General features: G+C 38.7%; 1 protein-coding gene and 1 long non-coding RNA gene across 2 annotated transcripts in view; one reads left to right on the forward strand and one right to left on the reverse strand.

Moving 5' to 3' along the window:
- Positions 1 to 3,538: 3,538 nt before the first annotated feature.
- Positions 3,539 to 12,022, reverse strand: LOC144315638 (uncharacterized). The gene is made up of 2 exons (XR_013381368.1): positions 11,885 to 12,022; positions 3,539 to 4,002 (listed from the first exon to the last, which is right to left on the reverse strand). It is a non-coding gene; the product is annotated as an uncharacterized LOC144315638 (long non-coding RNA).
- GALNT1 (polypeptide N-acetylgalactosaminyltransferase 1) overlaps positions 9,722 to 12,508 on the forward strand; it is a 78,031-nt gene continuing 75,244 nt past the window's right edge. The window contains exon 1 of the mRNA XM_077900490.1: positions 9,722 to 9,782. The gene's annotated coding sequence lies outside the window, so the exon portion shown is untranslated. The remainder of the gene's footprint in view (positions 9,783 to 12,508) is intronic.

The following is a 12,508-nucleotide window of genomic DNA, read 5'->3' on the forward strand; positions in this document are numbered from 1 at the left end:
CACCCAGGGATCCCCCTCTGCTTTGTTTTAATGTCATGTTTAAATCACCCAAATTCATTTTTTAAAAAATATTTTATTTATTCATGAGAGACACAGAGAGAGAGAGAGAGGCAGAGACACAGGCAGGGGGAGAAGCAGGCTCCATGCAGGCAGCCCGACGCGGGACTCGATCCTGGGTCTCCAGGACCAGGCCCCAGGCTGAAGGCAGTGCTAAACCACTGAGCCACCTGGGCTGCCCCAAATCACCCAACTCATTGAAGCTTGCTATTGACAGAAACAGCATCCGTTGTCACTTAACGTTCCTCTGTAGCATTTAGCATTATGGAAAACTCCTTTCTGAGAACTTAGTTCTAGGTTGGTTTTATGTGTCCCTCTAGATTCTGCTCTGACCTCTTAGACCTTTTGGTTCGTCAAATGTGCATGTTCTGCTTACTCCTAAAACTTATGACTTCTCAGCTTCCTCAGCTGAAACATGAAGATAAAACCCACTTGAAAGGTTTGTTATTAGGCTAACATTTTCCTATACACTATTACCTGTAGAGGAACCCTATACCCACAGATTCAGATTCATTTATGCTTGGGGTAGAGTCTTGTATGAAGACAAACAACTTTGTGAGTGGTTCTTCTTCCATTTGGGCAGCAGTCATACCTGGATGTAATGTGTATGGAACACTGCAGGCAGTCTGACATTTTCCCCTTGATCTCTGTGCCCTCAGCCAGACCACCTGGAAGCCTTTATCACAGGTATTCATGGTGACTGAGGCCTTCCTAAGAATGGGACATTGTCTAACTCTTCTTTGCTCTCCCTGATCTGGTGAAATGGTTGGCATAGAGTAAGTGGTGTTATTAAATTGAAGTTAAATGAATCAATGTATTCATGCCTTGATTTTGTTCACAAAACACTAATGTTTGCAATATTTGGCCTGCCAGAGTAGGATGTTAAATCCATTCATAATCCTAACTTAGCTTTTAGCCATCTGGAACAAAGTTAAAAGTTATTTCTTTGTATTTCAGAAGATTCTAACATATATAAAAGTAAAAGAAATAGTAAAATGAGTCCCCTTAAACCTGTATCCATCTCCCATACTCAGTGAAGGTAAGATTTGCCATAGGTGCTTCACCTTTTTTTTTTTTTTTTTTTAAAGATTTTATTTATTTATTCATGAGATACAGAGAGAGGCAGAGACATAGGCAGAGGGAGAAGCAGGAAGCAGGCTCTCTTTGGAGAGCTTGATGCTGGACTCAATCTCAGGACCCCAGAACCCTGACCTGAGCTGAAGGCAGATGCTCAACCATTGAGCCACCTAGGTGTCCTGATGCTTCACCTCTTAATTCCCTCCACCCCTGTCTCCCAAGCACAGGTATTTGAAAGTAATACAAGACATCATGTCATTTTATCTCTAACATTCTTCAGTGTGGCTCTTTCAAAAATGAAAACATTTTTTCAAATGTAGCCATAATGCTGTTATTCCTGATAAAACTAACAATAATAATTCCTTAGTATCATCTAATACCAGTGGGTAGTCAGATTTCCCCAATGGGCCCCAAAATGTCTCAATTGGTTTATACATTCAGGAGTCAAATCCACACATTACATTTGATTTTTATGGGGGGGAACCCCACAACTCTTTTATGGAGAAATAGAAAAATACCTAAGTTTTTAATATTTCTCTTCCTTTCTCCTTTGCTCTTTTTAAAATAACTCTCCCTCCAGATTAAGGTTCTTTATCATAAAACCATGAACTTTGGTATATCAGGTAAAGCTTTTATCTTCCCCTTTAAGACTGCTTTGCTGTTCTTTTTTTGGTAATCAAACACTTCATGTATATAGGGCAGTACTACAGTTAACAGCACAGCAAAATGCAAAACTGAAAGTTATAGTTAAATTTAACTGTTCTCTGCAGTGCTGTTAGTACTTGTCATTAAAGCGGTAAAATTATTTTACATTAATTAAAAAGTATATGCTCTTCGATAATGTTTAAATGTATCTTAACTATTTTAGTTATTCCTCTTGAATTTATAGTTCTAAGAAGGAAGCTACATCGAGGCTGTAACATAGTATGTGTGTTTGAAAAAAATCTGTGAACGTAGTAAGTTCTCTAAATCTGAAATGGAGAAAGGTCATCTGCAGAAAAAATTCTTAGTTTTTATTACTAATAAAGTAAAACATGTGTAGCTGTTTAGTGTAAGTAGGAAGGAGAGAGAACCCAAGTATTTAGAGGTTTTTGCAGAATACAATTTTGAGAATTCAGTGGAATTGAAAAAAATGCAGAAGAAATATTTTGAGTTATTGATATGAATATAGCAGGATTCTTTCAGGGATTTAAAAAAATTTTTTCCTGTTAACTTTCTATTACCTCCTCCTCCTCCTCCTCCTTCCTCCTTCTCCTTCCCCTTCCTCCTCCTTCCTCCTCCTTTCTTCTTTTTTTTAGATTTATTTATTCAAGAGAGAGACAGAGAAAGGCAGAGCCATAGGCAGAAGGAGAAGCAGGCTCCCTGAGGAGAGCCGGATGTGGGACTCGATCCCAGGACCCTGGGACCACGACCCCAGCCAAAGGCAGGCATAACCAACTGAGCCACTTAGGCACGCCCTTTTCTATTACATTCCTTTTTTTTTTTTTTTTTAGAAGTTTGGTTATCTTTTTTTTTTTTTTAATTTTTTAATTTATTTATGGTAGTCAGAGAGAGAGAGAGAGAGAGAGAGAGAGAGGCAGAGACATAGGCAGAGGGAGAAGCAGGCTCCATGCACCGGGAGCCCGACGTGGGATTCGATCCCGGGTCTCCAGGATCGCGCCCTGGGCCAAAGGCAGGCGCTAAACCGCTGCGCCACCCAGGGATCCCCCTTTTCTATTACATTCTTAAATGTAAACATCCTAATTGCAGTGGATTTTTGTTTTTGGTTCTGAGATCAGGAAGCAAATCCTATTATCTGCCCCCAAAGGGCTAAAAAAAATTCCAGGAAAGGCTCTTGGGATGATATGGCCTAGTAAGCATCTCAGCTAGTATCCTTGCAGAAGCCATCTGATTCTGCCAGATTGAGGGAGTGAGGCAGAGAAGAGTTATTCACAGAAACCAAAAACAAGGGTCCAGAGAGTCGAGTAAGATCAGCAGGAGAGAATGCAGAGCAACCACTAACCTTATAAGCTAAGAAACAAAATTAAGTGGCATTAGGGAGAAACCAAATAAGTGAGAAATCAAATTAGGAAAAAAAAATCCACAAAAATGAATGTACCACATTGCTGACTAGCTAAGGAAAGAAGATGAAGAGTATGTTTTGCACTGCGTGGTATCTTTGAGAAGTCATGACTTACTAGATCATTATCTTTCTGTAACAGACCAATAAGTGAACAAGAGTTTTTGTTTTTGTTTCTTTTGTTCTTTTTTACCGGATAACTATTTCAAACCATTATCTTGGGCCAAAATCTAGAATCTGCCTTCATTCCAAACTTGTGTTTTCATCTGGTCTGTTGAGCAAATTTTAAAACCTTTTAGGTCCCAAAGGTCATTTGAGTTAATATACAAGTAACATCAGACAGTGTTGTAGGTGAAGTAGTAGAGAACTTTCCTGTTTGCAATTGTACAAGGCAAGTTTCATCTGAAGGTACTATTGTCCTGTGATATTTTTGCTGCTTATATGATTCAGTTGTGGAGACAGAAAACTATGGCAGTGAGCTCTGGGGAATGCATGGAGAAGGAAAAATAGGGAAAAGGGAATGACAACAGAGATTTCCATTTAGTCTGCAAATTGTTTTTGTTTTTTCTCATCCCTAGTCTAGAGCCAAGAGACTGTGGGATTGTTTGTTATCCAAACCGGCGGTAGCAGTGCTGGTGGCAATAGTATAGTAGCTGTCTGCTCTCTCCAAGTGTGGTTGGCCTGTTTCTAGTGAATTCTTTATCCACTTTGGTTGGCCACCTCATAAAGTGTATGTGTTGCCTTTGTATTTTTTCTTGATCTGTGGGCCAGCGACATCTGTGGTTAACATTTGGGAATCTGTTTCAAATCTGGGAAGTGAAAGAAAGATTTTTTTCTTAATAAAAAATTGAAAATATATAGGAAAGTACAGTAGCAGGATCTGCCTTTCCCTTATGTCTTTTTTCCCCCAATTTTCTTCTTTATCAATTAAAAATCCTCTCTAAAGCACCTTTTTTGGGGAGGATCTACACCCCTCCTTCCCCCCTCCCCCCCGAAAGATGCTTTTAAAGAGGACTTTTTTCCTCTTTAAAAGAGAAAGTTGTGTGGCAACTGTGTAGTCCTCAAGGGCTAGACGTCTGTCTTTCTGCTTTGCAGTCCTTAGCTTGAGGCTCTCTTTCTCAAGGTCATCTCATGGTTGCTGAGAAGGCCCTTGCATCCCTCCTGTACTTATCCTAGGCAGGAAGATAAGAAAGGAGTAAGGGCAAAGGGCCCATGTCCCCGTGAAGTCCTTTCCCATAGCCCCACCCAGTGATTTCTGATATTATCTTATTGGCTACCTTAACCTGCTGGGCAGGCCAAGATGTGTAAATTGCCACTCTTAGTAATAGAGCAGTTTGATTTGTAAGACAACAGGAAAACAGGAATTTGGTGAAGAACTAGCGGTCTGCCACAATTTAGAACTTTTATATTAAAAAAGTTCCTGTATTATGGATGTCCTTCCCTTCCTCCTTAGAACTATCCATAATGTGAATTTGGTATATTATATTCCTGCATATTATTCTGGCTTTACAGTATATGTTTGTGTCTATGAATAATGTCTTATTTTAATATGCTTTAAAACTGTGGAACATACTATACATATCCTGCACATACTGCTTTTTTTCATTCAACAACGTTTATCCATATTGATGTGCATAGTTCTAGTTTAATTTTAACTACCATGTATTTTTCTGTTACACAGTCTCCATTTTCTTCTTGCTATACATTTAGCTTTTTACCTTTTTCTACTGTAAACAACGCTGTAGTCTTTGTATAAGTCATCTTATATGTGTGAGAGTCTCTCCAGGGTAGGTTCCTAAAGTGGAATTACTGAATAATGGGGTAGTGCTTATTTCAGCTGTTGTAGGTATTGCTGGATTGCTCTCCAAAGTAGCTGTGCCAGATTATTACACTTGGAGCAATATTGTATGAGTGTCCCATTTCTTTATTCCTTACTAACAACACTTGTGTTTTGCCAGTTTGATGAGGTCAAATTCATTTTCCTGTATACTACTGAAGTTCAGCATTTTTTCATATGTTCATTGGCTATATACATTTCTTTGCCTCTGATTTACCCATTCTTTTTTAAAGATTTTATTTATTTATTCATAAAAGACACAGAGAGAGGGGGGCAGAGACACAGGCAGAGGGAGAAGCAGGCTCCATGCAGGGAGCCCGATGTAGGACTTGATCCTGGGACTCCAGGATCATGCCCTGGACCGGAGGCAGGTGCTAAACCGCTGAGCTACCCAGGGATCCCTGATTTACCCATTCTGTGCCATTTTTCACTTGTGTGTTGAGTTGGAAAAGTTTGTTTTTAAATTTTATTTGACAGTGTGCATAAGCTGGCAGGAGGAGTGCCCTGACTTGGAAAAGTTTTTCAATACATTCTGATATTGTTTCTTGATTATTTCCCCTAGTCTTCGATTTCTCATTTGACTATCCACGATGTCATCTGGTTATATTTAAAAAATTAATTTTCGGAGCACCTGGATGGCTCAGTTGGTTACGCATCTGCCTTCAGCTCATGTCATGATCCTGGGGTCTTGGGATAGAGTTCCGGTAATAGGGCTCCCTGCTCAGTGGGAGCCTGGCTTCTTCTCCCTCCCCCTCTGCTGCTACCTCTGGTTGTGCTCTCTCACTCTGTCAAATAAATAAATAAAATCTTTAAAAAAAAATTTCATGTAGTAGAAATTACTTTTTCCTTTATGGTTTGTATTTTGAGTATTAAATTCTTACCTGAAGATATGAAGATATTTGCCTATATTTTAAAGTTTTAGAACTGTATATCCTTAAATCTTTAATTCTCTTGAACTTGTTCTTTTGTATGGTGTGAGGTAGGAATCTTATCTTATTTTTACATGTGGATGAACATTTATTAAACGGCTCATCTTTTTCACCCTGATTTGTAGTGCCACCTCTGTCATATATCAAGTGCATATTCACGTGGATCTGATTCTGCACTCTCCATTCTGTTTTATTGGTTCTTTAGTCTGTCTCTGCCAGTGTATCACACTGACTTAATTACTGTAGCTTGATATATGGTAGACAGTTTTTTCACCCTGTTCAAAATTTTACTGGCTACCATGGCTATGCTCTTCCATGTGATTTTAGCCTACTTTTAAAGTCCTGTAAAAAAATTACATTGAGTTTTTTGAGTGGAACTATATTAAGTATATAGATTAACAGAATTTATTTCTTTAACAGACCATATTTGAGAATGCTGCTCTTTTTATTTTTTTAAAGATATTTCTAAGCAATTTTCTAGTTATTGGCAAAAAGAATTTATCGAATTTTGCATGTTGAACTTGTGTCCAGCAATCTTACTAAAAGTTCCCATTGTCCTTATTGTCTTGGGTTTTTCTATCATTTTCTTTTTTGTTGTTTTTCTTCTTTCAATTCTTAAATCTTTTGTTTCATTTCTTTGTTTTATTCTTTTGGGTAGGATTTCTAGTACATTGTTGGCAGTAAGAAGTGATAGAAGACATTTTTATCCTTTTACTATATTTATTTATTTTTAAAGATTTTATTTATTTATTCATGAGAGACACAGGGAGAGAGAGGCAGAGACACAGGCAGAGGGAGAAGCAGGCTCCACGCAGGGGCCTGACGTGGGACTCAATCCTGGGTCTCCAGGATCAGGCCCTGGGCTGAAGGCGGCACTAAACCGCTGAGCCACCCGGGCTGCCCCTTTTTACTAACTTTAAAGAGAATGCTTCTAACACCTTCCCAGGAACTGTTTTGTTTACTGTAGATGTGGGGCAGATATCCTTTATCAGGTTAACAAAGTTTATTATTAATTTTAATCTCCTGGGATTTTTCTTTTATTTTTTATTTTTTAAAGATTTTATTTATTTATTCATGAGAGACAGAGACTGAGAGAGAGAGAGAGAGAGAGAGAGAGAGAGAGAGAAGCAGAGATATAGGCTGAAGGAGAAGCAGGGTCCATGCAGGAAGCCCGATCTGGGACGGGATCCCACGACTCTGGGATCACGCCCTGAGCTGGAAGGCAGAAGGCAGCCACTCAACTGATGAGCCACCCACGTGTCTCGAGATTAATGTTTTTGTGTGGGCTGACACAATATCCATTCTTCATCTCATGGATAAAGGAGTATTTTTTACTTTTAAGTCTTATTATTTAAGAAATACATTTTGTAAGGCAATAAGTACTGTAGGTAATGATTCCTCTGATGGATCTGGGGAAAGTCAGTTGAATACCTTCTGGGAAGGATTCTAGATGCTATGAAGAACATTCGTGATTCATAGGAAGAGGTCAAATTATCAACATTAACAGGAAGAAGTTAGTTCTAGCCCAGAAATTTATTTGATTCATTTTATTACAATATTCACTTGATCATGGTAGTCTGGTTACTGAACCCACAGTATCTTCAAGATATGCCTGTATTCTCTTTTCTCTAATGTGTTAAACCTGTCAAGTGAATTTTGCATTTCAGACTTCTTATTTTTGTGTTCTGCATCATCCTGTATGGTTGCTTTTTATACTTTGTATTTATCTGATGAGTTACCTCTCTTCATTTATTATTAAATTCTTGAAGACATCTGTGGTAGCTGCTTTATAGTCCTTATCTAATTCCAATATCTGGGTAAACTGTGTCCAATATATATTGACTTTTTGATCATAGTCATGTTTTCTTTTTTTTTTTTTAAGATTTTATTTATTCATGAATACACACACACACACACACACACAGAGGCAGAGACACAGGCAGAAGGAGAAGCAGGCTCCATGCAGGTAGCCTGACGTGGGACTTGATCCCAGGACTCCAGGATCATGCCCTGGGCCGAAGACAGGAGCTAAACTGCTGAGCCACCCAGGGATTCCATAGTCATGTTTTCTTATTTTCATGTCTAGTAATTTTTTATTGTATACCAAATGTTGTAAATATGTTTTTGTGACCCATTAAATGTATTTTCTCCTTAAGAGTGTTGATTCTTTGTTGTTCTAGCAGATAGTTAACTGGCTGGACTTAAATTCTCTGCTTCTACTGCATTGGGCAACGCCTGATAACTTACTCAGTTCTTTCAGCCATTTAGCTGTTGCTTTTCTTTGGGGGCCTCTGGAGTCTCCTGTGTTGTTGTATTCAGGGCTCAGCTAAAGGGTTGTGGTAGAGTTTACATATATAAATATATCTAGGATTTTCTTCCTTACTTTCCACTTGCTCTACTAGTCTTACTCTTCATCTCCTGATGCCACAAGCCAATATTAGTATGACTTCCTTCTTGAGTTTCACCTGTGCTACACAATGCAGAGTGGTCTCTGCCCCCAGGCAAGCAGCTATAAAAAGGCAAGTCTCACCTAGTATAGTTATCCTGTTTCAAGGGTTGCCTTCTCTTTTCTGTCTTTTGGTTGCTATCCAGTGCTTTTCTAATTTTTTTAAATTTATTTTTTTGAAGTTTTTATATGAATTCCAGTTAGTTGGCAGTATAATAATTAGTTTCAGGTGTATAATATAGTGACTACACCCGGTGCTCATCACAAGGGCCTTCCGTAATCCCCATTACCTATTTCACCTATCCAGTGCTCTTTATTTATTTTTTAAAGATTTTTAAAATTTATTCATGAGAGACACACGGAGAGAGAGAGGCAGAGACACAGGCAGAGGGAGAAGCAGGCTCCATGCAGGGAGCCCAACGTGGGACTCAATCCCGGGTCTCCAGGATCACACCTCAGGCTGAAGACGGCACTAAATTCCTGAGCCACCGGGGTTGCCCTATCCAGTGCTCTTTAATAGTAGTTTTTACATTTTGGCCACAATTTATAATTGTTGTTAGTGGGAGGATTAGTCCAGTATAAGTTGTTTCTCTTTTATGTGTGTCTTTCATGATTTCATTTTTTTAAAGGCTTTTTTTTTTTAAGAGCAGTTTTAGGTTTACATTAAGATTGAGAGGAAGGTAGAGTTCCCATATGCCTCCTGCCCCCACACATACATACCTCCCCCATTATAAGTATAGTTTCTCCTTTAGCACCTCTGAGAGAGCCTGACTTTTCCTAAATGTGCTCAACAGTTTTCCCCTTGTGTCCTATTGGTTGAGGTTTGGTCACTTGGGCCAGCAAGAGGAATAGAACTGTCATGGGTAGTTTGAATGAATAATGAAGAGGTAGTCTAGCAGAGAATGATTAGTTGAATTCATTTGGGGTCTAATGGAGCTAAACTTGGGTGGAAGTGGGATAAGGAATAAGCAGTACCTGCTGCAGATGCTATCTCTGTGTCTGGCTTTCTCGCCTGGAAAGTTAATATACAGGTAGATTTCTAAGAGGAGGAATGATACTTTATAGTATTTTCACTGATCTTGATGTTGGATCTCAGTAATATTTACTTGACATTAACTGAACACCTATTGTATGCAAGATTTGGGGGAAATACCTATTATGTGCCAGTGCTCAGCATTGGAGAAATAGCTAAATAAGACATAGGTTTTGCCTCAGGTATGGTTGACCTAAAGTCCAGTGGAATAGGGTGGCTGAAGTGATAAGGGCGGGAAGATAGAGTTATTCTGTAATAATCTGATTTTAGGAAATTTATTTTTCAACAGGAAATGTGGGACATGTGGATTTGGGATATGAATTCATTTGAAAAACCACTTTGGGGTAAGTTGATAGCTGGGAGCGAATGGCTTCAGGGTTGCACTTCTCTTGACCTTGGGGTTTGCATTTACAGCTATGTAGGTTTCATGCTATTGTTGATTGTACTTTATGCCTCATATATACGTAAGTGATTGATTTATACTAAAATCCCAATTTAGTTATTTGAGAAATGTAACCATCAAGCATAGTCCCAGTACTAATTAATCAATGCATTCATAGCTCATTAGGGATGTCAATTTGAAGACTAGATAAATATCAGATTTAGAAATAAAAAGTTTCTTATTTCATAGGGTTTAACCTGCTTGAGCTCACCCAATAATCCTGTCATGTGGGCTTGAAATCAGCTATCCATCAGTGTTGAAGATTCAGGGTTAAAGTTTACCTCTGGAGGCACCTGAGTGGCTCAGTCGGTTAAGTGTCTGACTTTGGCACAGGGTGTGATCCAGAAGTCCTGGGATAGAGCCCACATGGGGCTCCCTGCTGATCAGGGAAGCTGCTTCTCCCTCTGCCCCTCACCCTGCTAATGTGCTTGCGTGCGTGCGCGCTGTCTCTCAAATAAATAAATAAATAAATAAATACATACATACATACATACATCTTTTTTTAAAAAAAGTTTGCCTCTGAACTTTTTTTTTTTTTAAACAATACTCTGGCAGTTTGAATAATTGTTGCATCAGTGCATAAAAGTTCCTGATTTTCATCTAAGAAAAGTTCCTAAGTTTCATCTAGAACTGCTATTCAGTATTTACTGTGTGCTGTGATGTATAAGTGATGTGCATTACCTCATTTAATTTAGTGAAATGGGACTGTAATTTGGGCATATTTTTTCAAAGGAATAAAGAGCCCCAGGTTATGCAAATTAAGAGTAACATTGCTAGGATTGCTTGGCCTAGTCAGTGTTGGAATTGAAATTGGAATCCAAATTTAAATTTCAGCAGTTGGCCTAACTGGAATACTACTCTCTTTCTCTCTCTCTTTTTTTTTTAAAGATTTTATTTATTCTTGAGAGACACAGAGAGAGAGGCAGAGACACAGGCTGAGGGAGCAGCAGGCCCCACCACAGGGAGCCGGATGGGATTGGATGGTGGGATGGGAATCAGACAGTCAACCACTGAGCCTCCCAGGCATCCCTTATTTCTCTTTTAATATGCTGATTGTGTTGGGCGTTCCCAAGGCGACCCCAGGTTTAGTGATTGGCTAGGACTCCCAGGATTCAGCATAAGTCATAATAACAGCTAAGACTTACTACAGTAAAAGGTTACAAAACCGAATTGGCAAAGGGAAAAAGTACATGGGGTGAAGTCTGGAGGAAACCAGGCACACACTTCTAAGAACCTCTCCCAGTGGAGTCACACATGATATGCTCTAGCAGTGAATTCTGATAATATATGTGAAGTGTTATCAGCTGGGGAAATTCTTTAGACTCCGTGCCATTGTCTTTATTGGGGCTATTCATGGTGGCACACTCTGCCTAGGATGCACCAAAATTTCAGTCTCCCAGAAGGAAAAATAGGTGTTTTGCACAAACCATATTGTTTGTACAAATAGTTTAGGCACAGTTAGGTACATTTATCATTTAAGTAAGTTTTATATCAGTGTAGGGAATTGTTTATTATTCAAGTTTCCAGATGCCAGTCAGGGCCAACCTTGCAACCAAGCCTTTCTAGGGATAGTAATATTGAGCCTGGTGTGTTAACTTTTATCCTGTACATTGATTTATTTAAGCAGATTGTGATTATGATCATTTAGCTTCTGAGAAATAATAAGAGAAGTACATAATATGGCAAACCAAGTGCTTGAATGGTGTTCATGGCCGGGGGTTCCCATGACTGTATTAATATATGGTTTTAGATTTTTCTTGGAAGGACTCCTCCAACTTAACATAATGTTCTACTCCTGGCTAAGGTTTATTAACAGCAAAGGATGCAGTACAGGAATAGCAGGAAAAAGCTATATACAGGTGACTGCTAGGAAGATCAGATACAAATGTTCATCTTTCCTCTATGAGGGATCACATGGACATGATTTTCTGTGGCCAGTACTGGTGACTAAAACGTAGGACCCCAACCAGATACCAGGTGCACATCATAAATCTTGATACTTACTTTAAACAATGCTGACAGCCTGATAGATCCTGATCCACTGCCTCTAACATCCTTACCCAGTGACTGAACATTCCAGGAGTTTAGTTCTCAGAGTTTGGCCAGGGGTCATTGCCATGGCTCCAGGCATTCCCTGCCCCCATCCCCCAACCCCCAGAGTAGCAAGGACTCAGTAAAACAGACTTGCTGTGTTAACTCTTTCTTCACAGTATCCTACATGAAATAATGTTGCCTTTGTTAAATATAGCATTTAATGCTGATACATTCTTTAGAATATGATATTCTAAACTTAGAAAAAATAATTGACAGTAAATATAGTTCCTAAATTTCACTTCTCTTAGAATTCTTTAATTCTTTTTACTTCTTTTAGATTCTTTTAGGGATTTGTATAATGGTGACTTCTCGATTTACCATTTATGTCCACAACTATTTGTGTTATATATGTTAAAGAAGAGTATAGGAATATGATTTTAAACAGTTAAATTAAGATATTACAAAATTAACTTTCACTCAGTGAAGGTCTTCCCTGTGAACATGATAAGAATGTCTTTTTTATGGAATTTGCAGATGCACAGAAATACCAGTTTTGCAGAAAAAAAATAACCTGTAGCTTAAAAATTGGCTGAT

Source organism: Canis aureus, chromosome 6 (assembly GCF_053574225.1).
Source record: "Canis aureus isolate CA01 chromosome 6, VMU_Caureus_v.1.0, whole genome shotgun sequence".
NCBI classification, from domain to species: Eukaryota; Metazoa; Chordata; class Mammalia; order Carnivora; family Canidae; genus Canis; species Canis aureus.